Source organism: Cyprinus carpio, chromosome B21, assembly GCF_018340385.1.
Source record: "Cyprinus carpio isolate SPL01 chromosome B21, ASM1834038v1, whole genome shotgun sequence".
NCBI lineage: Eukaryota > Metazoa > Chordata > Actinopteri > Cypriniformes > Cyprinidae > Cyprinus > Cyprinus carpio.
In genome coordinates, this window is record NC_056617.1 from 19116363 (window position 1) to 19144077 (window position 27715).

Consider the following 27715-nt stretch of genomic DNA (forward strand, 5'->3'; position numbering starts at 1 on the left):
TTATCAGGCAAATAGTGATTTAAATTTCAGTCTGTTTCTTACACTGCATGTGTCATAAAGACTACTTATACACTTTTGGAGATTAAAGGAGTAGTTCACACAAAAATTAAAATTTGCTGAATGTTTACTCATCTTCAGGCCATCCAAGATATGATCATCAAGTTTTGTACAAATGTAGCATTGTATCAGTGTCTCATCAATGGATGCTCTGCAGTGAATGGGTGCCGTCAGAATGAGAGTCCAAACAGCTGATAAAAACATCACAATAATCCACAAATAATCCACAGCACTCCAGTCCATCAGTTAACATCTGGAGAAGACAAAAGCTGCGTGTTTGTAAGAAACAAACCCATCATTAAGACATTTTTAATTAAAATATGAGTCCATAATCCATAATAACGCTTCCTCGGGTGAAAAAGTCATCTGGTCTGAATCAGGAGAGAAATCTGCACAGAACAAGTGCCGTTTACAAGCCAAAACAGCTCTAAACAAATATGTGGTGAATTTTGATGTGAGAGACAAAAGGAGACAGACTTTTTCACTGGAGGAAGTGTTATTATGAATTCTGATATTTTATCTAGAAGCAAAGGTTTACAGTTAAAACGCCTTTGTTTCCTACAAACACACATCTTTTGTCTTCTCCAGATGTTCACTGATGAACTGGAGTGCTGTGGATTATTGTGATGTTTTTATCAGCTGTTTGGACTCTCATTCTGACGGCACCCATTCACTGCAGTGCATCCATTGCTGAGACACTGATGCAGTGCTACATTTCTCCAAATCTGTTCACATGAAGAGACAAATTCATCTGTTGTCCAGTTTTGTTGGTCTAGATTGAGAAAGCAAGCATCAATAATAGTCTTTTAATGTTTGTCTCAGGGTGTAATAATTATTACTTAAATTGAACTAGTCTCTGACAGAGGATGAAGCCCAGAGGACTTGTTCTCTTCACATGTTCCTCCGCTCTGTTTGATGTCCCGTAAGGCCAGCGACTCAATCTGCATCTGTTCTTTAAGACTTCGATTTTTCTTTTCCCTGTAAGATTGAAATGTACAGTACAATGTATAATGAAACCGATGCTGAAGTTGAAAGCTAATCACAGTGCTTCATCGTGGATACAGCTCTGAGACTTTACCCTTTCTCCTCTACATCCTCAATGGTATCAGGCAGAAGCAAAAAGGCTATGAAACCAGTGAGTACAGCGGATCCTCCGTATACAATGCTAGGCAGAGCCGGCAGGATCTCCTCCAGGATCAGGACTGCAGGAGCGGCCATGCATCCGAATGAAAACAATTATCCTATGAGGTAAAATTCAGGTAAAAGTTTGCATTGCTATTCCCTACTTGCTCTGGAGATGCAAAGTACAATATCTCTAATGGATGGTCCCACTTGGACTTGTGATTTTTGTATTATCATGACATATTTAGTAACATGTAACAGTAACATTTCTTCCTCTCTCTGTTTATGTTTTATTTCTTGTACCACTTTATAATACGGTTCTATTTAATTGGCATTAGTTAATGAATTCATAAATTATATGAATGTTTTTTCAAAAGAATATATTTTGAAGAATGTTGGTAATTGAATAGTTTCTGGTTCCAGAGGACCACCTTATTTTTCTCCGTACTATGAAAGTCAATGGCTACCGACTGTTTGGTTCTCAGCATTCTTCAAAATATCTTCCTTTGTGTTCAACAGAAGAACGAACTCATACAGCATCAGAACAACATGAGGGTGAGTAAATTATGATTTTTGCGTGAACTATCCCTTTATTTTATGCTTGTTCATAATACAGGAACTAATTTTAACGTGAAATGTTTATTTTTTCATGCATTCACCTACATGAATAAATGCCATAAAAGTTCAGTCCATTGTTAATAAATTCCTCCTAATAAATTTTATATGAAATTTATGGCTTTTTTTTATTTAAATGTCACTAATGTGAACTATATCATTCAAATTAAAGGGATAGTTCACCCAAAAATGAAAAGTTGCTGTTCAATGCTGTTAACTCCGGCCATCTGAGATGTAGAAGAGTAAAGAAGATTTTTAGCTGCAGCTGTGCTCCTTGTTGATTCTTAAAATGCAAGCCAGTGGCTGCTGTTAATTTAAGAGTTTAAAAAATCATATCAGGCATCACAAAATGAATCTATATATATTGAGGTCTTATGAAGCGAAATGATCAGTCTGTGCAAGAAACTGAACATTATTTACCACATCATTACCTGTAATCCAGAGCCTCAGGCAAATGGGAAGCTTGATTCTTTTCTTTTTATAACCAAATATTATATTTATATATTTTGATGGGTCTGATCTTGTGAGATTCGTTAGTAAATACCCTGTAAAGTATATCATAGTGCCTGTCCACCGTTATGAATTAATGAAAGTGTACTTTTTATCATGGTATTATGATGCAACAAGACACTATACTGTACTAATAACATGATACTGTTTGTACATCATAGTTACCTAATACCTTAATGAAACAAAACTATCACCACTGGCTGCTTCAGATCGATAATTTCTTTCTTTTTTCACGAGGAGACATGTGCCTTGGGTCATGCGTTGGCCCAGAAAGCTCAGCGCCAGAAGAGCGACCAGTTTAGCGGGAAAATCTACTGCCCCAAAGATGATCTGCATTAGATAGATGTTCACCCCGAACTTCTGCAGGTCCATTGCCAGACCGTAATATGCAAATTATATATATTTGTGCATAACACAACCCTGCATCTTGAAAAAAAAATCTGTTACACTTTACTTAAAGCCTTTTTGTATAATACATTCTAAATGTAGTTTTATTGTATTACTTATGCCTTGTAATGCACCTTATAATGCACTGTACACTCTCATGAATAATTGTAACCACAATTAATAATACATTATAACACTTATCAATTCATTGTTACACTATGCTTCTTAAATTTTTTTATAATTATTTACGACAAGAATAACAACGCATTATGAATAATTATAGTGCATTATAACCTTTGATAACCCTTTATAATGCATTTTTCATAGAGGCTTTAAGTAAAGTTTCCAACAATGTTGATTTCCAAAGAAGCTGTAACATTACTTAATTTGTTGATGATAAGTTCAGAAACATTTCACCACTTTTTTTTTTTTTTTTTCATAAGAATGAAGATTTTTCAAACTGTATTTATGTATCAGCTTTAATGTGCTTCTTGAGCCACTTGTTGCCTTGGTGGTATGTTTTGGGTCATTGTGGTGCTGGAAGACCCATCCATGACCCATCTTTAGTGTTCTGACTGAGGGAAGGAGGTTCTTGTCCAAGATTTTACAGTACATGGCTTTAGCCTAGCAGTGACAGACTTAAAAATGCCCCGTTTCTTCCTCTGGGTAGACATTGTTTAAAGAGTTGAGGACAGTGTGGAAAATAACCTGTGCATTTTGACCAGATGGTTGTGCCTTGTTATGATTTAACTGGTTTCTGTGTTAAATAGTGACTGACTTGTTGCTCATCCATCAAGGACACCACGTTAATTAAAAATGCATAGGCCATCAGTGTCATTCTGTCCATAGAATATTTGCCCATTACTGTATTTTCTTAATTACTCAGTAATTGACAAGACTACATCTTCCCCTTTTCCCATACAACTTTGTAGCAGAGAAAATGGATACTAAACATTAGAATAGACAAGAGCAGCCTTGTGGTAAGATCTGTGATAATAACACATAATAAAACTAAAAATAAGAGCACTGACAGATCATATAAACTAGGGATTCCAGGAGTCATGGATCCTGCAAAAGCTGGAAATGATTCTTCTCCTTGGTAATAAGTGGCAGGGTTCACAAACCAGGATGGGTTTACCATAAAAAGAAGCCTGTAAAGGTCTTACAAAGGGTACCCAAAATGGCAAAACATAAAGCTGTTAAGAGTGTTACCCACAAATCACTGGCTTCTATCGGGTGATGGGTAGTTGCTGGTTAGTGTGAGTCTAATGTGAGACCAGGGGTTTGTCCCAATACCCACACTCACAGTCTTGGCCACTTGACAGTGCACACATGGGACAGGAAGTTAGTGCAAAAGACTGTCCCAGGTCTGAAAACTGCCAAAGCTCAAAAGCACACTAAATCCACACTACAGCACTTCAGAGCCATATTGTAAGTGAAATTAATTAGATATTATTACATATAATTTGGTAGTAAACATATGTTGCAAATTTTATTGGTGCGGAGATGAGTGTGGGTATTTTGTAAAATGCTTGCAACTGCCTTTTATCACTTAATTAAAAACACCACAATTAAATTGTGTCGTCTGTTACATAAGGATTAGTGAACAGACATTTGGAGGTTTATTTTAAAGTGCAAACTATCGAAAATCAACATGTGCAAATAAAATGTCCAATCAGGTAACCCAAAGCTCTGCGCACCTTCAGTCTTCATATCCACTTGTAAACTTGGGCCGAATACAGGACATACATCGAGTAGAGACGTGGTCAAATGCAAAGACCACAAGTGTGCGTACTGAACCCAGATATTCTTTATAGCATTAAAATCTGGACCCAAAACATGAAGCTACTTGGAGGTCTTTGCAGTGTGGGCAAGATTATTCCTATTTAGAAAACAAATTTTAATCTTTCAAAAAAATTCTTCTGTACTTCAAATTATTAATTGATACTGTTAGTATTAATACTGTATATTAATTCAAAATCGGCAGTCTCTCTCTACCACCAATATGGATTAAGCATTTTGATTACATCATTCTGCAATCAATTCAGCCTCTCATCAGACTTTCAGTTCAACTGAGTGCTCTATGGAATCTGTAGAATAATAATAATAATAATAATAATAATAATAATAAAACATGATTACTTCACTTATACTATAATGAAAACATGGTTATTTTTCAATCAAGAAAAACTGTGCTCATCACGCCAAGCCATTTGGACTTCAGTCTTTCTGAACCATGCAAACAGAGACAAACTGGACTAAATATATTTAAGACGTTGTATAATTAAGTACAGTTAAGTCATTTGACCAGCTCCATCATTTAGAGTCATTCTGACCCAGAAACACACTTTGAGTTTTATGCACAGAATGATGAAGTAAACTCTCTGCCCTTCTGAGATTTGTTATGAATGCTTTTTTTTTTAGCAAGAGATACAGCTCTGAATTTGTGATAACTTATCTCTCGTGTACCTACATGATGCTAACATATAGTAATTCTTATTTCCATTATTTGACAGACATGATCACTGCTGAGTGATTCAGCAGAGCTGCAGGTCAAGAGAACGTGCAGCCCATCATGTTTCGTATTACCGTAAATCACAGTGTACAGGCTGATTTTGTGTCGGATGCTGGTCTGGACGTTGTTCTTCGATGCCATTAAAGAGTCATTGACTTTTAACATGCAGACAGGTTGTATTCAAGTATAGGTCAGCTGATATGACGTAATATCCGACGCTGTTAGCTGTTTGTTAAATGCTTTTCTCTGTTATAGCCGCTCATCATGGAGCTCGGGAATGTAAGTTTATTACGAGGATTGCGAGCGCATGTGGAAAATGTTTGAGAGGCTCTTCTGTACGTGGCAGCGACTAAATCACTGCAAAACAGCTGAAACACAGCAGAGAAACCCGCTTCTTCTGCTCTGTCCCATCACATGCTCACACTCTCAACGCGAACCGAGGTAAGAGCTCTTATCTTTGAACCATTCTGCATTTATGATGTCGATTATGTGATTTTGTAACAGCGTAACAGTAACAGTGCGTGCCGTGCAACATTTTACCTTTGACATCTGACCTTTAAATAACTTTTGTTGCTACAATGTTTTTTTTTTTTTAACAGACTGTTAAAATGAGTTGCTTGCTTTGCGTTCACGTTTGATGCAGCATTTTTGCTGACGTTAAAATTAAGTTGTAAAATAGTGTTTTTGTAAATGTGAAACCTGTATTAAAAAAACATGGCACGTTTATATTGTTTGTACGTTATATTGTATTTTTTTATTTATTCCCTGAATAGGCTTCTAGCTGTTTTTTTAGATTGATTTCTGAATTTTTGAGTGTTTTTCTCTTTGCAGGTGCACTTTTACTTACATTTTATCAGTGGATTCAGTGGGCACGGCTAGCTGCTGTATAACGGGTCTAATAGGCTATTAATATTAATGAATATTATTTAGTGTGTTTATCGCGGCATACATCAGTGTCTAAATGTTGCTGAAGGTATAGATTGTTTTACAAGAGTTCTGCTGGTGTTCTGTAAGCAGCAAATCTTCTTGAGGAGGACAGGAACTTTTCTAGAAGATGACGTCATCGCTCATGAACTCACTTCAGAAACATTTGGGAGTTTAGAGTTCGGGCTGGTTTGTTCTTAAGGTTTAATCAGTCTTTTTTTTTTTTTTTTTTTTTTTTTTTTTTACAGTATGCTAATGATATTTTTCCTCAAGTCAAATGATTTGATAAATATTGCTGTTGATGTGAAAGTTGAGCTGAATTTAACAGACAGAGCACTGGTTGAGTGTTAATTGTGCCCTGATTTCATGCATGAAATATTGAATAGCTCTGATTGAATGATCCACAAGTTATCATACCCACTATTTCAGTATTCCTGTTTCAGGACTATGGCAAAGCAAGCAGATTTCAGTAGGACTTTTATGCAGAATCTTTGGAACAAGCCACCTTGATTCACTGAAAATTCGCTCTGTCTGGAGATTTGCAAAACAATTGCAATGCATCAGAAATCACGTTGGAATCAGACTGTGATTTCCTGAATCCGACTCAAATTGAATCGCGAGGTCTTTAAATGCTGGACTATTTTAAAAGACTTGTGGATGCGACCTGTGGTTTCCATCTTGAGTTCCACCAATTTCACCCACGCCCAGTTAATTAAACCATTGGTTATGGCAGGTTGTACAGTTTTACAGTGATGACCAGTCATTAGCTAAAAGCTTAGTTAGTTCCCACCCTCACATTTGTACCAAAGAGTTCACTGTTTGTGGCTGTGACCAGTTCCACTTGCACTTTTGTGATTGATAGTAAAGTCAGCAGTAGGTCCTTGCACTAAAAAATTAAATCTTAAAAATTAAAAGAACATATTGGTTCTCCACGGTGCTTTCTAATTAAGGCAAAAAACTAATAAAATAAAAATATATAAATATTATTTTTGTGAATTTCCAGCATCATTCTAATATGCAGATTCATTATAAATATTGGAAACAGTTATATTTTTTTTAGAATCCGTAATATCTTTTCAGGAGTCTTTGAACAGCACTTATTTTAAATAGAAAGCTATTCTAACGATATAAGTTTTTACTATCACTTTTAATCAATTTAACACATCCTTGCTGAATATTAATTTATTTAAAAAAAAGGAAAAAAAGACTGACCCCAAACTTTTGAACGGCAGTGTATACTTATAAGTTGAATCAGTTTCTGTATAAAATATCTTTTTTAGTCATACTCTTGTTTTCCGCCAGCGATAAAAGCTCTGCAGCTGTTTCTTGACTCATTTGTGGTTAAGCACCAAAGATCTGACTTGGCTCAGTATTCAGTGTTTGTCCTCAATCATAAGCATGCATAACACACATATGAGCAGACTTGGTGCATAAATAATCCCTGAGCAGTCTTCAGTTGAAGACTTTGGTTAAGTCCAATGGGATATAAAGTATATCTGCACATTTCAAACGTATCTGTCTGGTTTCCTTGTAGGTTTTGCTTGACAATGGCAACGTTTCTGGTGTTTTCTCTGCTGACTCTGTCGTCCTTCTCTTCTCCCACGCGAGCTGAAATCTTCACGTCAATTGGTACAATTCCTTTGGTTCCTCTTAGTTGCATGAAAATCATAAGGGCTGCGTTTCCCAAAAGCATTGCCACCAATGGATCTACAGTCAACTTAGGCTTACGGTGATTTTGGGAAACGCAGCCCTGGTGTTTAAAGTCTGATTAAATTACATGCAGAAAGTGATCAAAGAACACAGGCTGGCTTTGCTGAAGGACTCTAAAACTTGAATAGATGTGCCTTTTTGGTCTTGCGGTCATTTCTTTGTCATTTTTTTAATGCCTTCTCTTTTCGTAGGCCAAATGACAGACCTGATATTTACAGAGAGGGAGCTCGTCCAATCCCTGAAGGAGTACATTGAAGCAGAAGAGATGAAGCTTGAAGCTGTGAAGAGGTGAGTCTTTCTCTAGAATATATGACTACACGTGAACCCGTGACTCAGTCATTTGTGTGTTTCTGTCCATCTTTTGGCTTCAGCTGGGCTAATAAACTGGATATGTTGACCCGTGTGTCCACGTTGGACCCTGAGGGTTTCCTGGCTCACCCGGTGAACGCCTACAAGCTGATGAAGAGACTCAACACCGAGTGGTCCGAGTTAGAGAGTCTGGTGCTGCAGGACCCGTCAGATGGTACAGCATTAAACCAATCAGCCCCAAGAATTTATAACCGCTAGGGGCGTTTTAGGCAACAACACCTCTTAGCTGTTATAAATTCACTGTAAACCACGTCTTCACTGGGTTTTTATTGCTTTTATAAAACGGTTATTCCATATACATAGTACGGTTTCACAGAATAAAACAGAGCAAATAAAGTGTAATGATATTTATAAAAACAGTATTCTTCCACCAAACAATGTAGTTCCTCAGAAACAGTTGTGGTTGCAACTAAGTGGTTGCCGAGCAACACACAGAAGTAAACAAAGGTGTATGTTACTTTGTAGCATAATTTACAACAGCTTCGAACACGGCTCAGCCAATCAGAATCAAGGACCGGAACTCTCCGCTTTATAAATCAGCGTTTATCACAAGTCATGGAAGGTTTAACGTTGAGAAAGTACTGAGGAATGTTATAGTCCAAAAAAAAAAAGAATTCTGGATTGGACAGTAGATTTATTATAGTATGTTTTTTTTTTACACTAATTTTGTGGAATGTTTGGTGTTTTACAGTTTTATCTTTTGGCACTATCTGTTAAGCCTCCTTTTAAGATATGACAAGAGTTTTATGCTGAACAAGTGTTGAACATGTTTGATCCAGTGTAAGGTAGAAATCCCAGAAAAAAAACCTTATAACTATATAAAAAGTTGTATAGATTATTTGTACATAGTTTGGAACATTACGATTTTTTAAAAGAGCTGTTTTCGATTTAATATAGTTTAATATGTTTTATTACAGTCTTCATGTGTAAGGTAAGGAGTAAAATATCTCTTAACTCTTAGGATCTGTGTTATCTTTTAGTCTACTTAAGATTGAGACCATTGTACCCCTCACCCCGAGATTATTCAAATGATACCAAACATGACTGTAAACTTATTTGCATTCATGTAAAACATTATACTATTGACCATTCTGAGTGAACCAAGTGGAGGGAGGAAGGGGACGAGAAGGAACTTCTCGAGAGAGGCGTTTCCTGCACCTCCACTCTGTGGGGCGTCTCGAAGATGCACGTGTATGTCTGTATTGTCTGTTTCCACAAGCAGTACTCTATAGGAAATCTGTTCGTCGTACAGTTAAACTCATTATTCAAAAATATTTGACACATGATACTGCTGTTGTCCGATGAGAAAAAAAACAGTGTCTCTAAAAAAAAAAAAAAGTAATCAATTGTTCTCAAGTCTTTATTTTCAGTGAACACCAGATGCCTTGAAGTCATGTGTAATAAGAAGCTCTTATTTTTGTCTTTTCTTCCGAAGGCTTCATTTCAAACATGTCTGTGCACAGACAGTATTTCCCGGATGAGGAGGACGAAAAGGGGGCAGCCAAAGCATATCATACGCATGCACAACAATAAAAAACACTACTAAAAAATTCTCTCCAAAGGCAAACTGCCAGGTCAGAGGCAGTACTCCGGTAACTCCAACTCTTGTTTTCATTTCATACAAGGCTCCTAGTCCTAGTGATAGCAGTTCAAGAGATAAACTGTCATTGCAAGACTTTCAAAGGGGAACGAATCAAACACACCATCACTATCAGTGGGTTTCTGAGACTTCAGTAAAACTGAGGCAGTTGTTTTGCATTATATTTGTAAATGCATGTGCTTATTTTATCAGTTGTACTTTTTTGTAACTTTGAAATCGGAACGCTACCTTGATTTGGGATTAGGGGCCAAGCACTATGTACGTAGGCACCTGTTTTCTTTACTGTCTTCATGTTCTTCCTCCTCCACCATTGCTCTTGAGTCAATGGCAGCCCATAGAAGTGCTTGCAGGCAAGTTATGAAATTTGGCGCACTGATATAACACAGTCTCAGCATTAATCACAGCAACATTAAAAACGTATGAGCCATAATTCCTTGATTGAACCTGATTCCTTGTCTCAAGATGATTCGATTGCATTGACTTAATTTTCCATTGCAATTGCACTTTTTTTGAACTCCTCCTAGAATGTCGGTCCAATTTTTGTGAAAATCGAACCAGATTATCTTCAGGCCATGCTGACAAAATGTGATCAAATTCAATTTGATTAGTCAAAACTGTTTGTGAATAACACTTAAACAAATTTGATACATTTGTTGGATGTGAAGCTATATCTCAGCAACACTTCAGTGTATTCAAACCACACTTGGTGTGTGATCTGACATCCGTGACCTGGGGGTGTAAACTTTTGAATTACAGTTTGTTTCAGAAGTTAAATTAATATTATCTTGCACATAAACTATTAAGTAGAATTGTATGTACCCCAGTGCTTCATGTGAATTGTCAAAGTGATTGTTAGTTAATTGTTAGCTTTACAATCCGGTTAAAACTTTATTTTTAAAGTTTTTTTTTTTACTCAAATTCTTCAATTCTTTTTTATGGAAAATTGCATTATTATACACAATTTATCTGTGTACATCATTCATTTTTCAAGCTTTCATGTGCCATCAGAATAATTTCCCTTCCCTCCTGCAGTGACAGTTTTCTTCTTTAGATTAAGTTGAAGCACTAAATAACTAAAACTAAACAAACTGATGCTAAAATTGTAACTTAATAAATACATAAATAATAAAAATGACAAGCAACATAATTACTACAACTTTAAAATTAATGAAAGCATTTATTTCTTGAAATAAAATAAGTACTAGCTGAAATGTGTAAATAAGTATAATATATATATATAAATATAAATTATTTCAGCTAGTTTAGTTAGAAAAGTTTAAGTTAAGTTTTGAAGTACTAATATAATTAAGATTAAATAAATGGACACTGAAATCGAATTTAATAAGAAATATGTAGACAGAATGTATATGAAGTATTTTTTTTTGCCGTTTGTCCATTTTTAATGAGCTTTGACTGTTGTACAGTTTGACATTAATGACAACAGACCTCACAGTGATATGGCTGGGATCAGGTTTGTACAGTTTGACAAGCAATAATCATAAAGGACCATTATAAATCATATAGTGTGCACATGACTGTCCGATATGATATCCATTGTAAAACCTGTGATAAATGAGGTGGCGTTGTGTCCGCAGGGGTGCGCTACAACGCTGAGCTGACAGTGGATGACTGCTTTGACATGGGCAAACTGGCCTACAATGAGAATGACTATTATCACTCAGTGCTGTGGATGCAGCAGGCGGCGTCAGACAGATGGACTCGGGAGAAAGACGCCAAGACCCCAAAGCTGCTATATTCTGGATTATCTGAGTTACTCCGTCTATCAGATGGGTGACCTGCCACGAGCCATCGAACTCACCCGACGCTTGGTGGCCATCGGTAGGCCATGTCTCTCATGATCTTTTGATGACACTAGATGATCATTAGGAAATATAATAGCCACATGAAACTCTCATATACAGGCTATTCTACTGAACTGGTGCAAACTGCTACCCCACAACCAAAAAACCCATTTAAAAAGCATTTTTAGATGTTTACAAAGATCCTTCTATTATGTATTGAAACACACAGTAATATTTAAAATATTAGTAAGCTTTTTATATATAAAAAAGTAAAGCTTAAATATTGACGTAATATTTTTTATTTTATTCCATTGTTGTTTTTTAAAATTCTTTTTGATATTATTATTGTTATTATTTTTTTTTTTTTTAGTTTGGTTATGGTGTTAGGTTAAGAAAAAAAAAATTAGTAAATCATGAAATTTTTGATGTCACTACCAAAACTGATTTTGGCCAAGATTGATTTTAATTACACCCCTTAATTAGTGATCAGGAAATATTCCTGTGACCCACTCTCTCATAGCTGCAAGGTGTGAGTAGATGTGATCGTAAATGTGTTCAAAAGTCCGAAAATTAGTGTGTGGCTTTAAGGAATGTCATTACCGAATACCTTTTGTCTGCAGTTAAGCACACTTTTTCAGTGTTATTCCATAGCATTTAGTTTTTATGTGTACAACTGTTCAGAACTGTACTAGAAAATCATGTGCTCATGAGCATCTTTGAGCTAGGTTCAAAAGTGTCTGAAATTGTCACTACCTAAAAAAAAAAAAAAAAAAAAAAAAAAAACATTTGGAAAAATTTCGGTAGTGAACATCGTTTTTTTTTTTTTTTTTTTTTTCGGGTGTTTGGTTCGGTTTGTTATTCCCTAAACAGTCACGACCGAAGCATGTCATCATTGTTTCAGGAGTGAAAAAAGGGATTTTAGTACAGTTATGCAAATTTTTAGTATGTTTTAGTATGCGAGTTATATGATGTGGTCGATACCAAAGCATTACTATAACGACTGAAAATGTGCAGTCAGTATGGAAACATGGGGTGTTTTGTCAAAAATAAAGTAGATGGAATTATCAAGATGTTATGATAGTGTTTGGTTCAATGCATATTCAGACTAATACATCCTTAACTTTGAAATCAGTATGATCAACTTAAATCACACTTGAATCATAAATCACACTTGCAATATTGTTAAAATTGATTTACCTCTAAAAACTTTTTAATAAAATAGCAAAACATATATTTACAAGGTAGATGTAGACAAAATCTTAATGTAAGTGTGTGTGTGTGTGTGTATATATAAAAATATTCCAAAACGTTCTAAAAAAATCACAATGTGATCCTGGACCACGAAACCAGTCATAAGGGTCAATTTACGAAATTGAGATTTATACATCATGAATAAATCATATTTCCATTGATGTGTGGTTTGTTAGGAGGACAATATTTGTCTGGGATACAACTATTTAAAAAATCTGGAATGTGAGGGAGCAAAAAAATCTAAATTTTGAGAAAATCACCTTTAAAGTTGTCCAAATGAAGTTCTTAGCAATGCATATTACTAATCAAAAATTAAGTTATGATATATTTACAGTAGGAAATTTACAAAATATCTTCATGGAACATGATCTTTACTTAATATCCTAATGATTTTTGGCATAAAAGAAAATATTATAATTTTGACCCTTACAATGTATTGTTGGCTAGTACTACAAATACACCCCAGAGACTTAACACTGCTTTTGTGCTGCAGGGTCACATATGAGAATTAACTGCACAATTACTAGAAATGTGTACCTTAGATATTTAAGAATTTGTGTACACACAAAATTTGTGGAAAAAATCAAGATGTTTCCAACTCTGACTTTAAATCAGTTCTGTAGAATGGTCCATATATATATTACATGGAATCCAAGAGAAACATCTGATGCTTTTTTTGTATTGTTTTTTTTTTTGCTGTATTTCTCAACCTTTTCGAATTGCATATCCTGTGCTGTGCATGCACTTGCAGACCCCAGCCACCAGAGGGCAGGAGCAAACCTGCACTACTTTGAGCGGCTGCTGTCTAAGGAGCTGAGGGACCGGGGTCAGGGCCAGCAGGAGCCCGCAGACGAGAAGCCCATTCAGCTGGACACTTATGAGCGCCCCAAAGACTACCTGCCCGAGAGAGAGGTGTACGAGGCCCTCTGCAGGGGAGAGGGAGTCAAAATGGTGAGCGGAGCTTACATCCCAAATGCACAGTGAGGGAATTTATTGCCCTTTTCACTTGATTGCTTTTGTAAGCCTTATCATTTTGAGTCATTTACAGTGTCTCTTCTCTTAAAGTCTCTTCTGCTCACAAAGGCTGCATTTATTTAATTAAACATGCAGTAAAAATAGTGAAATATTATTACTCTTCAGAATAACTGTTTTCAATGTGAATATATTTTATAATATAATTTATTTCTGTGATCAAAGCTGTATTTTCAGCAACATTACTCCAGTCTTCAGTGTCACGTGAGACTTCAGAAATCATTCTAATATGCTGCTTTGCTGCATTTCTGTTTTATTATCAATGTTGAATACAAGGTTTTTTTTTTTTGTCTTTTTTCTTTTTTCTTTTTTTTTCCTGCTTAATAATTTTGTGGAAACTGTAATACACTGCCGTTTATAGGTTTTGGGTATGTTTGATTTTTTTTTTTTTTAAGGCATTCATTGAATTGATCCAAAGTGACAGTAAAGATATTTATAATGATGCAAAAAAATAAAAAATAAAATCTATTTTAAATAAATGCTGATTAAACTTTTTTCAACAAAAACGTATCACAGTTTCCACAAGTATATTAAGCAGCTAAAACTGTTTTCAACACCGAAAATAATAAGAACCATTGTTAATAAGTTTAAATGCTAATATTTCACAATATTAGTTTTTCCTGTATTTTTTTTTTAATTCCAAAGACAAATGCTATTGTTTGTACAGAGCTTCTTTTATTTTTAGATTCGTAAACCCTCCCCAACCAACCCAAAACAGACTGTCTGTTATAGATAATAATAAAAGAAAATGAAAATAAAACAAAGCTGCAGTAGTTGAATAATGACAACAACAACAACAACAAAGAAAGTATTTGGATACTACATTCAGGTATAATACAGTATCATTTCATTATAATGAACAACATAAACCCTACATAAGGGAGGGGTGAGAATAAGAAGAAATCACAATAACAATATAAATCCCATTACTCCCCAGGAAGTACATTTTATATTAGAGAAATATGATAATAAGGGTTGCCAGAACACAAAAGAGAATTGATGGGAACCTTTAATTGAATATTTAATCTTTTCCCAGTGTAGGTATAACATCATCTCCTGAAGCCATTGTGATGCTTTAGGCACATTTGTAGATTTCCAGAGCTTTGTTCCTCTGAAAATACCACTCCGAGCTCTTTCTCCCGTCTTGTCTGTGCCTGCACTTTTTAAAGATGTGATGGACTTTGGCAGAGTTCCTTGAGATAAAGAATGTTCAAACATATTGAGGAGGAGTGGAGATAATTTAGCAGAAAACTTATATATTTTGATGGGAAAGCGATCGGGGCCCGGGGCCCTGCCGCTCTGCAATGCTGATATGAACTCAGATGTTTCCTGCAGCTGAAGGAGTGTGATCTAAGTTCTAATGAAATAGTGGGGACATTTATTTTATCTAAAAACTCTACCAGTTTAGATTGATCCTTAGGTGTTTCCGATGTATAAAGACTAGAATAAAAGTTCATAAAAATGTTGTTAATTGTAAGGGGATTTAGATTGATCACACTAACATGTTCACACACTCGTGGCTGTAGTTTCGAATCGTTGTGTGTTTTAATGTTGGTTTCAGATGCAACATAGAAAACATAGAAATGTATTTATCTAAATAAATACATGTAAATATAAAAATCATCATAAATAAGGTAGGCTGTTATACAAAAACGTTTTAATTTTTTTTTTTATTTCTCTTAATTTCCCTACAGACTGAAAAGAGGCGTAGCCGACTGTTCTGCCGCTATCAGGATGGCAGCAGGAGCCCGCGGCTGCTGCTCAAGCCGATGAAGGAGGAGGACGAGTGGGACAGTCCTCATATCGTACGCTTTCTGGAGGCCCTCTCTGATGAAGAGATCGAGAAGATCAAGGAGCTGGCCAAACCTAAGGTGAGTGTGCAAACCCTAGACGGACAGATGGACTGTATATGTGACCCTGCAGCACAAAACTTAAGTGTCAATTTTTTCGAAATTGAGATTTATACATCATATAAAAGCTGAATAAATAATCTCTCCATTGATGTGTGGTTTGTTAGGAGGACAATATTTGTCTGAGATACAACTATTTGAAAATCTGGAATCTGAGCGTGCAAAAAAAAAATCTAAATATTGAGAAAATCACCTTAAAGGTTGTCCAAATGAAGTTCTTAGCAATGCTTATTACTAATCAAAAATTAAGTTTTTATATATTTAAGGTAGGAAATTTACAGAATATCTTCATGGAACATGATCTTTACTTAATATCCTAATGATTTTTTGCATAAATGAAAAATGGATAATTTTGACCCATACAGTGTATTGTTGTCTATTGCTACACACACATATATATATATATATATATATATATATATGTATATGTATATATATATATATATATATATATATATATATATATATATATATGTAATATGTATATATATATATAGTATGTAATGTATACTATATCTAATATATATATATATATGTGTATATATGTACATGTATATATACTATGTGTGTATATGTATAATATATATGTATATGTATATATATATATATATGTGTATATATGGTATGTGTGATATGTATGTGTATATATATATGTATGTATATATATATGTGTGTATATGTATATGTGTATATATATATATGTATATGTATATATATATATGTATATGTATATATGTGTATATATGTGTATATATGTATATATTATATATGTGTGTATATATATATATATATATATATATATATATATATATATATAGATATTGTATATGTATGTGTATGTATAATATGTATGTGTATGTATAATATGTATGTGTATGTATAATATGTATGTGTATGTATAATATGTATGTGTATGTATAATATGTATATGTATGTATATGTGTAGTGTATATGTATGTATGTATATATGTCTATGTATGTATGTCATAATGTATATATGTATATGTTATGTATGTATATATGTATGTATGTATATATATATTATCTGGGTATATATGTATATGTATGTATATATGTATATGTATATATATGTATGTATATATGTATATGTATATATATATGTATATGTATATATATATTATCATCACACAAACCATATAAGCCTATTTGTGCTTTTATTTCTTTTTTATTTGGCGCCAGCTAAATCGTTTGTTCTCAAATTATTATTTATAATGTGCAGTAATAGGCTGTTTTGAAAAAGCAAGCTGAGTGTTGATTAGAATTTTAAGATTGAGAAATGAATTGCATGCATTTGAGCACGTCACAGAGATAAACAAGATGCTGTAAAATAAAATAAAATGCATGAAAACAATTGACAAAGGAGCACTATTTACAAACAAATCTAATTTTCTGTAGTGTGTAATCCATAAACTTAATTTTTCTTTTGACATTTGGTCTTAAAGGGAACAGCAGCATTGATTTCCTAATAACCCCACTAAGCTAAAAATCCACTGAACCTCATATAAGGTCTTAGCTGATAGCTTATAGATTAAAGTTGCTATGAAACAAAAGTAGTGACAGATTATTTTTGCAAAGCTAAATTCTGAGTTGTTCTCTGTAGCTTGCGAGAGCCACAGTGAGAGACCCAAAAACAGGCGTTCTGACGGTCGCCAATTACAGAGTTTCCAAAAGGTGAGCACATCTCACACACCGCTGTTCATTAATGCTGTTCACGATCATAAGGTAACAAGGGCTGGGCTGTATTGTATTTGCAGTATGAAGTACATGGCAGTAGATATATATGCATGAATATTGCATATGCTGTATAATATTGCATCTTGTTCCCAGTTGCTGATATTTAGAACAATCATTTCATTGAATTTCCAGCAAAATAAGTATATTATGATATGCCTTTACTGTGATGTAAATGGTTTCATTCTGTGATTTGGTCATAGCTCTCTCCCGTAGGTAATGCATTAATAAGTGCACTTATCTGCTATTGTAATGCAGCTGTTGAACAGAATTTGTTTTCATTATTTTCTTATTTTCTGGTGTGTCTGCAGCGCGTGGTTAGAAGGGGAAGATGATCCAGTGATCGCTCGGGTCAATCAGAGAATAGAGGACGTCACTGGATTAACTGTAGACACTGCAGAACTTCTACAGGTCACTCATCCAAAATACTCCAGAACATCACACACACGAGCCGCGGTCTTCATAGGCTTTAGTCTCATGCCACATAATATGATATGATATAATGTACTGTAATATAATATTGTATAGTATAATATAGTAGGCATGCAGGATATTGGATTTTTGCCGATATTCAATATGCCCATATTTGTCAACTCCTATTGGCCGATACCAATATATTTCCTTTTGTTTGGAAACAGCACAAAATCTCTCCTGTGCAGAAATTACAAACAAAATATTTTTAATTTTGGTTAGTTTTTAACAACAGCTTATTTGTTAGAATTAAATAAACAATAATGAAGGTTTTTTGACAGTACATTGAAGCTTTGAAAATAACTATAAATAAACTATATATCAAATGCTGCATTTTTTCCCCCCAGAAAGATGCAGTGTTAACCCTAAGATTTTATTTTAAGATTTAACATTTGTTGATGGTCTAATCACTAGCACACCCTGAGCACATGTGAGTTGACATATTCCTCTTATCGGCAAGACATATCGGCATAATTTTTAATATCGGGCCAATGCCAATATTTACATTTAAAGCCATTATCGGCCGATTATGATATCAGTCCGATAATATCGTACATCCCTATAATATAATATAATACAGTAGAATGTACTTCTCAAATGAATAATAATGCCATTTTTAAAACTAAATTTCAGAAATACTCACAATTTTCTGGTAACAGTAAACATCTGTTGTGCAGTACTTTGTTCCCCAAAAAATTAAAAGGAATTTTTACATTTTAATTTGATTTACATTTAAGAAGTTTAAATTAATCATACAAGTAGTGCTGTCAAATGATTAATCGTGATTAATCACGTCCAAAATAAAAGTTTTTGTTCATATAATATATGTGTGTGTACTAGGGCTGTGGGATTATTCGAAATTGAATTGCAGTCGTGATTTGAGACATTGGGGTTTTGCTAATCGCAAAGCCTGAGATGTGGATGCGATATTTCTCTGTTCCAGAGCACATGCATGACTGCAGCCTTGAGTGACAGCTTTACTAACCAATAGAGTGAGAGCATCTCCGTTCTCCCCAATCAGCTCTGCTCTAGCCGACTGCGTAAACACCCACCATTAAAAAGACAAATCAGAAAGCAGGAGAGAGAGAGTGTGTGATTATGGCGTCTACAGGGTCAGAATGATAGTTGGTAAATTAATACTAAAGAAAAACTTATGTAATATGAGATTACTTTGGCTTCGAAATGACAGACATCAAGCTAAAAAGGTAAAATTAATTTGCAAGAGCTGCGCCACAACACATCAAGAGCTCCCTTATCGGTTCGGGTTTTCAGTACTGGAGAATAAATAATACATTCTTAGATGTTTTTATTAGTACATGAACATTATCTTGCACATTTTATCTCCCCAGCAGATTCTAATTTGAAAGAAGTTTATAATGCATGTGCCTGAGTCTCTGAATGCTTCTCATATTCGCTCCTCTGTGCCGCGTCTCACGGAGGAGCCGTTTACACTCGCCGCACACACGCAGCCTGTCTCGTAATGCTCAGTTTATACTCCCGCGGCTCCACGAGCGCATCTGGCAGTATGGACGAGATTGATGCACGCGTGCAACCTGTGGCAAGTCGCGCCAGTGTAAATTCAGTCTAACTGCTTTGCTAATTTCACTTGGATGAAATGAAACATTCAGCACACTTGTTCTTAAAATCCCAAATGCTTAAAAAATTATAAATCAACCTATGTAATACTTTAATAATTGACTGAAGTAAAACAATTATTTATTTGCACAAAATAAACTCATCTTTTCTGTGAAATTTAGTGATTAAGTAAATTCTGTAAAAGTAGTAATACCATCATAATGTAATAACAATAAAACAATAGAACCCCTCCCAAAACACAATAGAAAATGTAATGGATTTAAGGGTTATATATACTGGGAATTATATTGGCTTTAAAGTAAACTATGATGGTGTCTACTGGTATTTGATGGATTCTATTGGTGGGATGTAATATAGCAGATGGGAAACAATAGAACAACAGTAATTCCTCTTGAAATAATGCCCAAAACACACTACAAAAAGGAACGGATAATGGGTAACGATACCCATACTGTGCTGCATACTTGACAAATTAAGCTGAAGCTTAACTTAGCAAAATTAAAATCCCCAATCAAATCGCAATATGTCAAAAAAATCACAATTAGATATTTTCCCCAAATCGCACAGCCCTAATGTGTACTGTATATGTATTATGTATATATAAATACACACACACGTGTATATATATTTCAGAAAAATGTTACATATGTTTTATGTTTATATAATGCTTATATATTAAATATATACATGTAAATATTTTCAAAATATATACTGTATGTGTGTTTATATATACATAACAAATATACACAGTACACACACACACATTATGTAAACCAAAACTTTTACTTTGTATGCGATTAATCACGATTAATCGTTTGACAGCACTAAATATAATACAATATAGATTTTAGAGACAGTATTCCATATTATATTATAATATGGAATAGTGTATATAGAGTAATACACATTACAATAACAGCAATAAAATTATGTATAAAACATTTGTCAATTAACAATTTGGATTATTAATATTCAGTCATATCTCCATGTCCATTTTTCTCACTTTAGTCTGGGGATCAGTTCTCACTATTAACTAACTATTAGCTGTGACTTTTTTCCTAATAAATGTCTAATTTGCTGCCTATTAATAGTAAGGTAGTTGTTAAGTTTAGATATGGGGTGGATCTAAAATATGATCACGCAGAATAAGGCATTAATATTTGCTGTGTAAGTACTAATAAACAGCAGATATGCTAGTAATATGCATGCTAGTTAATAGTGAGAATTGGTTCTTGATATGTTACAGATTTTTGATGCACATGATTTACTTCGCACTCAATGCTTATGTGAATAGTGAATTGTGTCTGTGACTCTGTAACTGAATTTGTGTGAAAAGGGTTTTCTTATAACTTCTGTTCCTGTAGGTGGCTAACTATGGCGTTGGAGGTCAATATGAGCCACATTACGATTTCTCAAGGGTAAGAGCTTTGTGCAAGAACTGCATCATTCCATCAATCCTGTGGCATGATATTTCACACCCGAACAATCAGTGGCATGTGCATGAAGAAATATTAGTGACAGTTTTCATTAAGAACAATACAATGTCATATTGATATTTCTCTGATAATTAAGAAAACTTTTATATCAGTGGGGCGTTTTTAGTGTCAGTTGACACACAATATCCATTTCTCAATTTTTTCCATATTTTGTCTGTAAAACAAAAATAATATAATATAATTATAAATCATTATTATATTATATAATTATATAATGTAATTTAAATCATTAGTATACAGTCTGTGATATCTCCACATGTCAGTTATTTAAAAAACTGATTATTTATAAACAGTGTTGGGAAAGTTACTTTCAAAAAGTAATTAATTATTATTACTAATTACATCATCAATATTGTATTTAAATTACTAATTACTCTGTCTGAAAAGTAACTTAGTTACTCAATAATTAACGTAATTATTCAAATCGCTAATTAGGCTACATCTTAAAATCCCTATAAACCTAAATAGAAATTAAACTCTTTATTCTTTCAATTTGAGTCAAACATAGAATAGTTTAGCCTTTTAGATTTAAAACAACTGTAATACTTAAAACATTTTTTAACCTTTTTTAAAATATTATTATAAACATGCATATTATATATATATAAATAAAAAAAAAAAAAATAAATAAAAATATGTAACCCTCTTTGGTTAACAAATAGAAATACTCTGAATAATAACATATCCGAATAACAAAAAAGCTTAAGAAATGTTAAACAATACATTTCAGTTTGGCAAGATGTTCAGGAAAAGCCCAACTAGTAAAATCTGTAAAGGTTAGGGCTGTGCAATTGATTCAGATTCAGATATCTTTATTAGTCCCCAAGGGGGCAATTCAGTTCTACAGCCAGCCCATCCAATGAGGGTTAAATTAGAATTATTAGCACACTCGTGAGTTCATTAACATCATTACAATAGCATTCGATTGTCATGCGCATCTCGTCAGTAAAGCCGGTCCCATGATTAGTAGTAAATCTCCATCACCTGCTTTCAGATTGAGCAGCTTTCACTACGCAGAGCCGTATTTCACTGACAATTAGGCAAAATCGCCCTCATAATCGTAGATGAATCGCATTCGATTTCGAACGCAATATCGCCTAGTTTGTAAGTGAAAGCCGCTCAATCTTACAAAATGCATTCAAATATTTCTAGGATTAACTGTATTCACTATATAATTACAATAGTCAACATTATGTACAGCCTTGCTCTGAGCGGGACTCGAACCCGCAGCCGTAACATAAATAGCGGCCATTCCGGCGGTCTTATGTAAACAAATGACGATGCAATTTTGAGGCATTTCTAGGTACGCATGCAAATAAGCATATAATCCACATAACGGGTCTGATAAACATATAAACAGCTGTCGTAAACTATCATAATCACATTAATTCACACAAAGGAATAGCAATTGCTGAATCTTTGTACACACGCATACAGTATTGCCATTTATATCTGAAGTCTGTGATTAACTTAAACCGCAACAATACACAAATGTATTAATAATAAAGATAAGAACATTTGAACTTACTTCAAGCTGCACGCACAAACTTGAAATAAACTTGTGGAGAACACTCATTAGCTCCGCACTGAACTTTCTGACTTCTTTTTCCTTTGGCGGAACTACTTTCAGATGAAACTAAAGCTTTACTGATTTGAAGTTTCAGCTGTCAATTAAAAAACCCACCAGTAGCATTCACTGTCCATTGTTTGTTATCACAGTCCTTTACAACACTGTACATCGCTTTAGTTTCTTATGGATTACATAATCAGAGAATATTTGTTTTAGATTTTAATTTGTTCAATTTAAAAGTAGACACCTCAAGCTTTCCGATAGGCCTACGGGAAAGACTGTGACTACATAAACATTCATACGGATTACATAATCAGCCAAAATTCTTTTTCGATTTTAATTCGTTCAATTAAAAATAGACACTTCAAGCTCAGATATGGGAAAGACTGTATCTCGCTTTAGTTTCCTACGGATTACATAATCAGATAATATTCATTTTCGATTTGAATTCGTTCATTTAAAAGTAGACACAAGCTTTCTATAGATACATTTCTCATGTCTTTGTGTCAAATATTCGCTAAGTTTGTGACGTGTAGAAAGTTGCTCACGGAGATATAGACGGCAGAAATTGCACCCTGTTTGTTTTATTTTGCAAAAGCACAAAGTTTTGTTGTTATTGTCAGTGTACACAAATAAAAGTATGTCCTTTTTAGTTTCGATTGATTTTAGTCTTATCTGTATCTGAGTATTTAAGGTTTCTCTGTAAATCAAAAAAACAAAAAGAAAACGCTCTCGCGCACAGAGTTAAAAACACTTCACACAAAATTATTATCTTTAGACGGTAAATTTAGATTTCAAATTCAATATTGATTTTAGAACTTTTTAAATGATTTACTGTATGTAACACAAACACTTTATAAGTAACTGTAATTAAATTACCTAAAAATGAGCAGTAATCCCTTACTTTATTTTTTCAGTGGATAAGTAATTTAATTACAGTACACCCAACACTATTTATAAATAACAGAAGCATGGAAGTGGGTAAGGCCAAAATAAACTAAGTTATTATTGAAAGGTTTATTCTATTTAATGTTTTATGTGGGGTATAGTGTGTCACTTAATGGTGAATATCCCATTTTAAAATGTGTCCCAAGGGTATGTTTACACGACTGAAAACAGAAGTTTTTTTCCATTTCGCATTCTTGAAAGGTTTGCATGCAGATGATAATGTTGTCTAAATGATCCCTGTTCACACGGATCCACAAAAATGACTAAAACCACTGTATTATTCATGCCAGGCCAGTAGGTGGCGATGCCACTTTGTAAAGAAACACTACGCACATATGCATTCCTGTAGACCCAGCACGTAATGTGCATGATGTCACTGTTTTAACAAATTAGCATTTTTGTAGTTTACGCAGAGATGATAATGCCATCGTTTTCACAAATGAGCATTTTTGTAGTTTACGCAGAGATGATAATGCTATCGTTTTCGCAAATTTGCATTTTTGTAGTTTATGCAGAGATGATAATGCTGTCGTTTTCAAAAATTAGCATTTTTGTAGTTTATGCAGAGATGATAATGCTGTCGTTTTCAAAAATTAGCATTTTTGTAGTTTATGCAGAGATGATAATGCTATCGTTTTGAAAAATTAGCATTTTTGTTGTTTACGTAGAGATGATAATGCCATCGTTTTCGCAAATTTCCATTTTTGTAGTTTATGCAGAGATGATAATGCTATCGTTTTCACAAATTTGCATTTTTGTAGTTTTTATGCAGAGAAGATAATGCCATCATTTTCGCAAATTTGCATTTTTGTAGTTTATGCAGAGATGATAATGCCATCGTTTTCACAAATTTACACTTTGAAGCCTGTTTTCAAAATTTGCATTTTCAGGCCCCCAAAACGCTGCTGTCGTGTAAAAGAATGGCCAGAATGCATGAAGTTTTTAGTTGAAAATGATGTCGTGTAAACACCCCCTAATGTAAAAGGTTGGAATAGCAGCTGACAGTGCACATTTTTATTGCTGGTGGTAATAAATTTCCTGATAATGTCATAGGGATATTTATTGTTTATCCATTAGGCATTAGGCACTTCATAAACCACTGGAGCCAAAGTATTCTCCTAAGAAAATTATTTAAAATTGAGTACATGTTTGTAGATTGATTTGACGCCTAACACTTGTCATATTGAAGGTAATGTTGCCTCAGAGGCGGAGATATTCACTGCTGCAGTTCAGTCTGGTTTAAAAGTTATAAACGTCTGTTGCAGCGTCCTTTTGACAGCAACCTCAAGGTTGATGGAAATAGACTTGCCACCTATCTGAACTACGTAAGTACATGTGTTGTGCTTCTGCCTCTCTGCCTGTAATACTCTAAAATTTTATCTTCATAGAAAGATGAACCTGATGCTTTCAAATCATTAGGCACTGGAAATCGTGTGGCTACTTTTTTAAATTATGTAAGTATGTGTATCCCGTGGTGCCTGGCATCAGGTCTGGTCATCGGCTAACATGAATCCACATCAACACTACACCAGTGGTTCTCAACCAGGCACAATAAGACAAAATAAGGTTTAAAAGAAGCCAAACAACTCAAAATATACAGTTCTAATTAGAATCCACACCCTTAACAAGGGTTTCCATTGAAGAACCAGGATTTACACTGTCCTGGAAAACCTGGATATATGAGGTGGCCACTTTTTAAAACTGTGATTTATAGCCCTGGAAAAGTGGGTAGAAATTATTAAACTAAATAATATAGGCATCTTGGAGTCAAAAAGCTTGCGAACCACTTCACTACACTTTTACAGCACTTTTAAGACCAATGTGCATATTTTGTGACAATGTAATATCTCTGAATAGCTCTCTTGAGCAGATACATTTAATCTAGAGTGTTTCATAGTACATTAAAGTAACAATGATAAAAATAAAAGACTCCCTCTCTACTTAAAAACAGGAGAAATATAAAAAAAGGTAAAAAAACAACACACTAAAGAAATACAATGATGGGAATTGGTTTCTTAGTATTACTTCTTTCTAATTTTCTAATTTCTAATTTTTTCAGTTACACCCATTTTTTAATTTTTTTTTTATTTTCTTCAACAAAAATATGAAATGCTGATCATACCATGTTGTTCTGAAAGGAGGATGTTAATAATCTTTCTTCATTACAGATGAGCGATGTTGAGGCTGGTGGGGCGACAGTTTTCCCTGATTTTGGAGCTGCTATTTGGCCTAGAAAGGTACGGACAACCTTTTTAAACATTTCTTAATAAAACATGTATGAAATCATTACATCAATGATGATGGTACTGCAATCACTTTTTTGTTACATATTCCAACTAAATGCTCTATATCATATGTAGTAGATACAGTGTAAGCTGTATTTTATTTTTATTTATTTATTTTTTGTTAATTGTTAATTTTATCCCATTGATCACCCTGATATGTAAATATTGGTATCAGCATCAAGTTTTAAATCGGCTTGTAGTGTTAAGTTGATAATTTAGTTAGGTCACAGATTATTTTTAAGGTCCAATTCTCACTTTTAACTATAACTTTTGCCTTCAACTCCTAATTTGCTGCTTATTAATCATTAGTAAGGTAGTTGTTAAGTTTAGGTATGGGGTGGATTAAGGGATCCAAAATATGATCATGCAGAATAAGACATTAATATGTGCATTCATAAGTACTAATAAACAGCCAATATGTTGGTAATATGCATGCTAGTTAAGAGTGAGAATTGGTCCTTAAACTAAAGTGTTGTTATTAGTTATTTTTCATATGTAGCATTTATTTTAAAAAGCTCCTGGTCTCTCTGTAGGGAACAGCGGTGTTCTGGTACAACCTCTTTAAGAGTGGAGAAGGAGACTACAGAACCAGACATGCAGCCTGTCCTGTTCTAGTAGGCAGTAAATGGGGTAAGTGAACTAAATAGAGACTCATCATGTGAAGTATTGTCTTTAAACACTGTGAATAGTTGCATTAATTGCATAAATCCCACGTTCTTCTGAGAGAGAACTACTACTCCTGTTGAAATGAACATGGCATAAGAAGTAGGTTGTTTTAAAGGCACTGAATGTCCGTTCCTGTCTCATCCTCTCGTTTGGCAGTTTCAAACAAATGGATCCATGAGAGAGGTCAGGAGTTCAGACGCCCGTGTGGACTGACTGAAGTGGACTGATCTTGAGCTCGGTTCTAGCCACAGTGCCTCGAGTCTGCAAACAGAGAGACAATCAGAGAACTTATGAGTTCCAGCCAGCACTCACTGCTGGGGTTTGTGAGCCATTCTGTGTGTAGGGGATTTCTCTTTTATTTGGAGTGTTTTCATTTACCCCTTGCTTAACATTTCTTGGCGGATTAAACTGGAGTATCGTGTCATGTCAGAAATATCATTGTGTTCATATAATCCATAAATTATTGTCCTGTTCCTCAGTGTTTATTTCACATTCTTATATGGTTTGCAATAAAAATGTCTAAATATGAATTCATGTTTCTTTGTCTGCCTTTTGCGGAGCTATTTACGGACTATACATATACATACTGAACGGTAATGTAAAACAAATTGCTAATCAGCCAATCACATGGCAGCAACTCAATGTGTTTAGGCATCTAGATGTGGTGAAGGCGATTTGCTGAAGTTCAAACCGAGCATCAGAATGGGGAAAAAAGGGGATTTAAGTGACTTTGAACGTGGAATGGTTGTTGGCACCAGGCCTACTATTATTATTACAAAAAAAACTGATCAACTACTATTATCACCAACAACAACCACCACGGTTTACAGAGAATGGTCCGAAAAAAAAAAAAAAAACAAATCCAGTGAGCGGCAGTTGTGTGGAAGAAAATACCTCGTTGAGGTCAGAGGAGAATGGGCAGACTGGTTAGAGATGATAGAAGGTAACAGTAACTCAAATAACCACTCGATACAAACAAGGTATGCAGAAGAGCATCTCTGAATGCACAACATGTCGAACCCTGAAGCAGATGGGCTACAGCAGCAGAAGACCACACCGGGTGCCGCTCCTGTCAGCTAAGAACAGGAAACAGAGGCTACAATTCACACAGGCTCACCAAAATTGGA

The 27715-nt window shown here is 34.4% G+C and overlaps 1 pseudogene; it reads left to right on the forward strand.

Annotated features, from left to right (window-relative positions):
• Positions 1-5482: 5482 nt before the first annotated feature.
• LOC109079428 lies at positions 5483-27118 on the forward strand (annotated as a pseudogene).
• Positions 27119-27715: the final 597 nt, after the last annotated feature.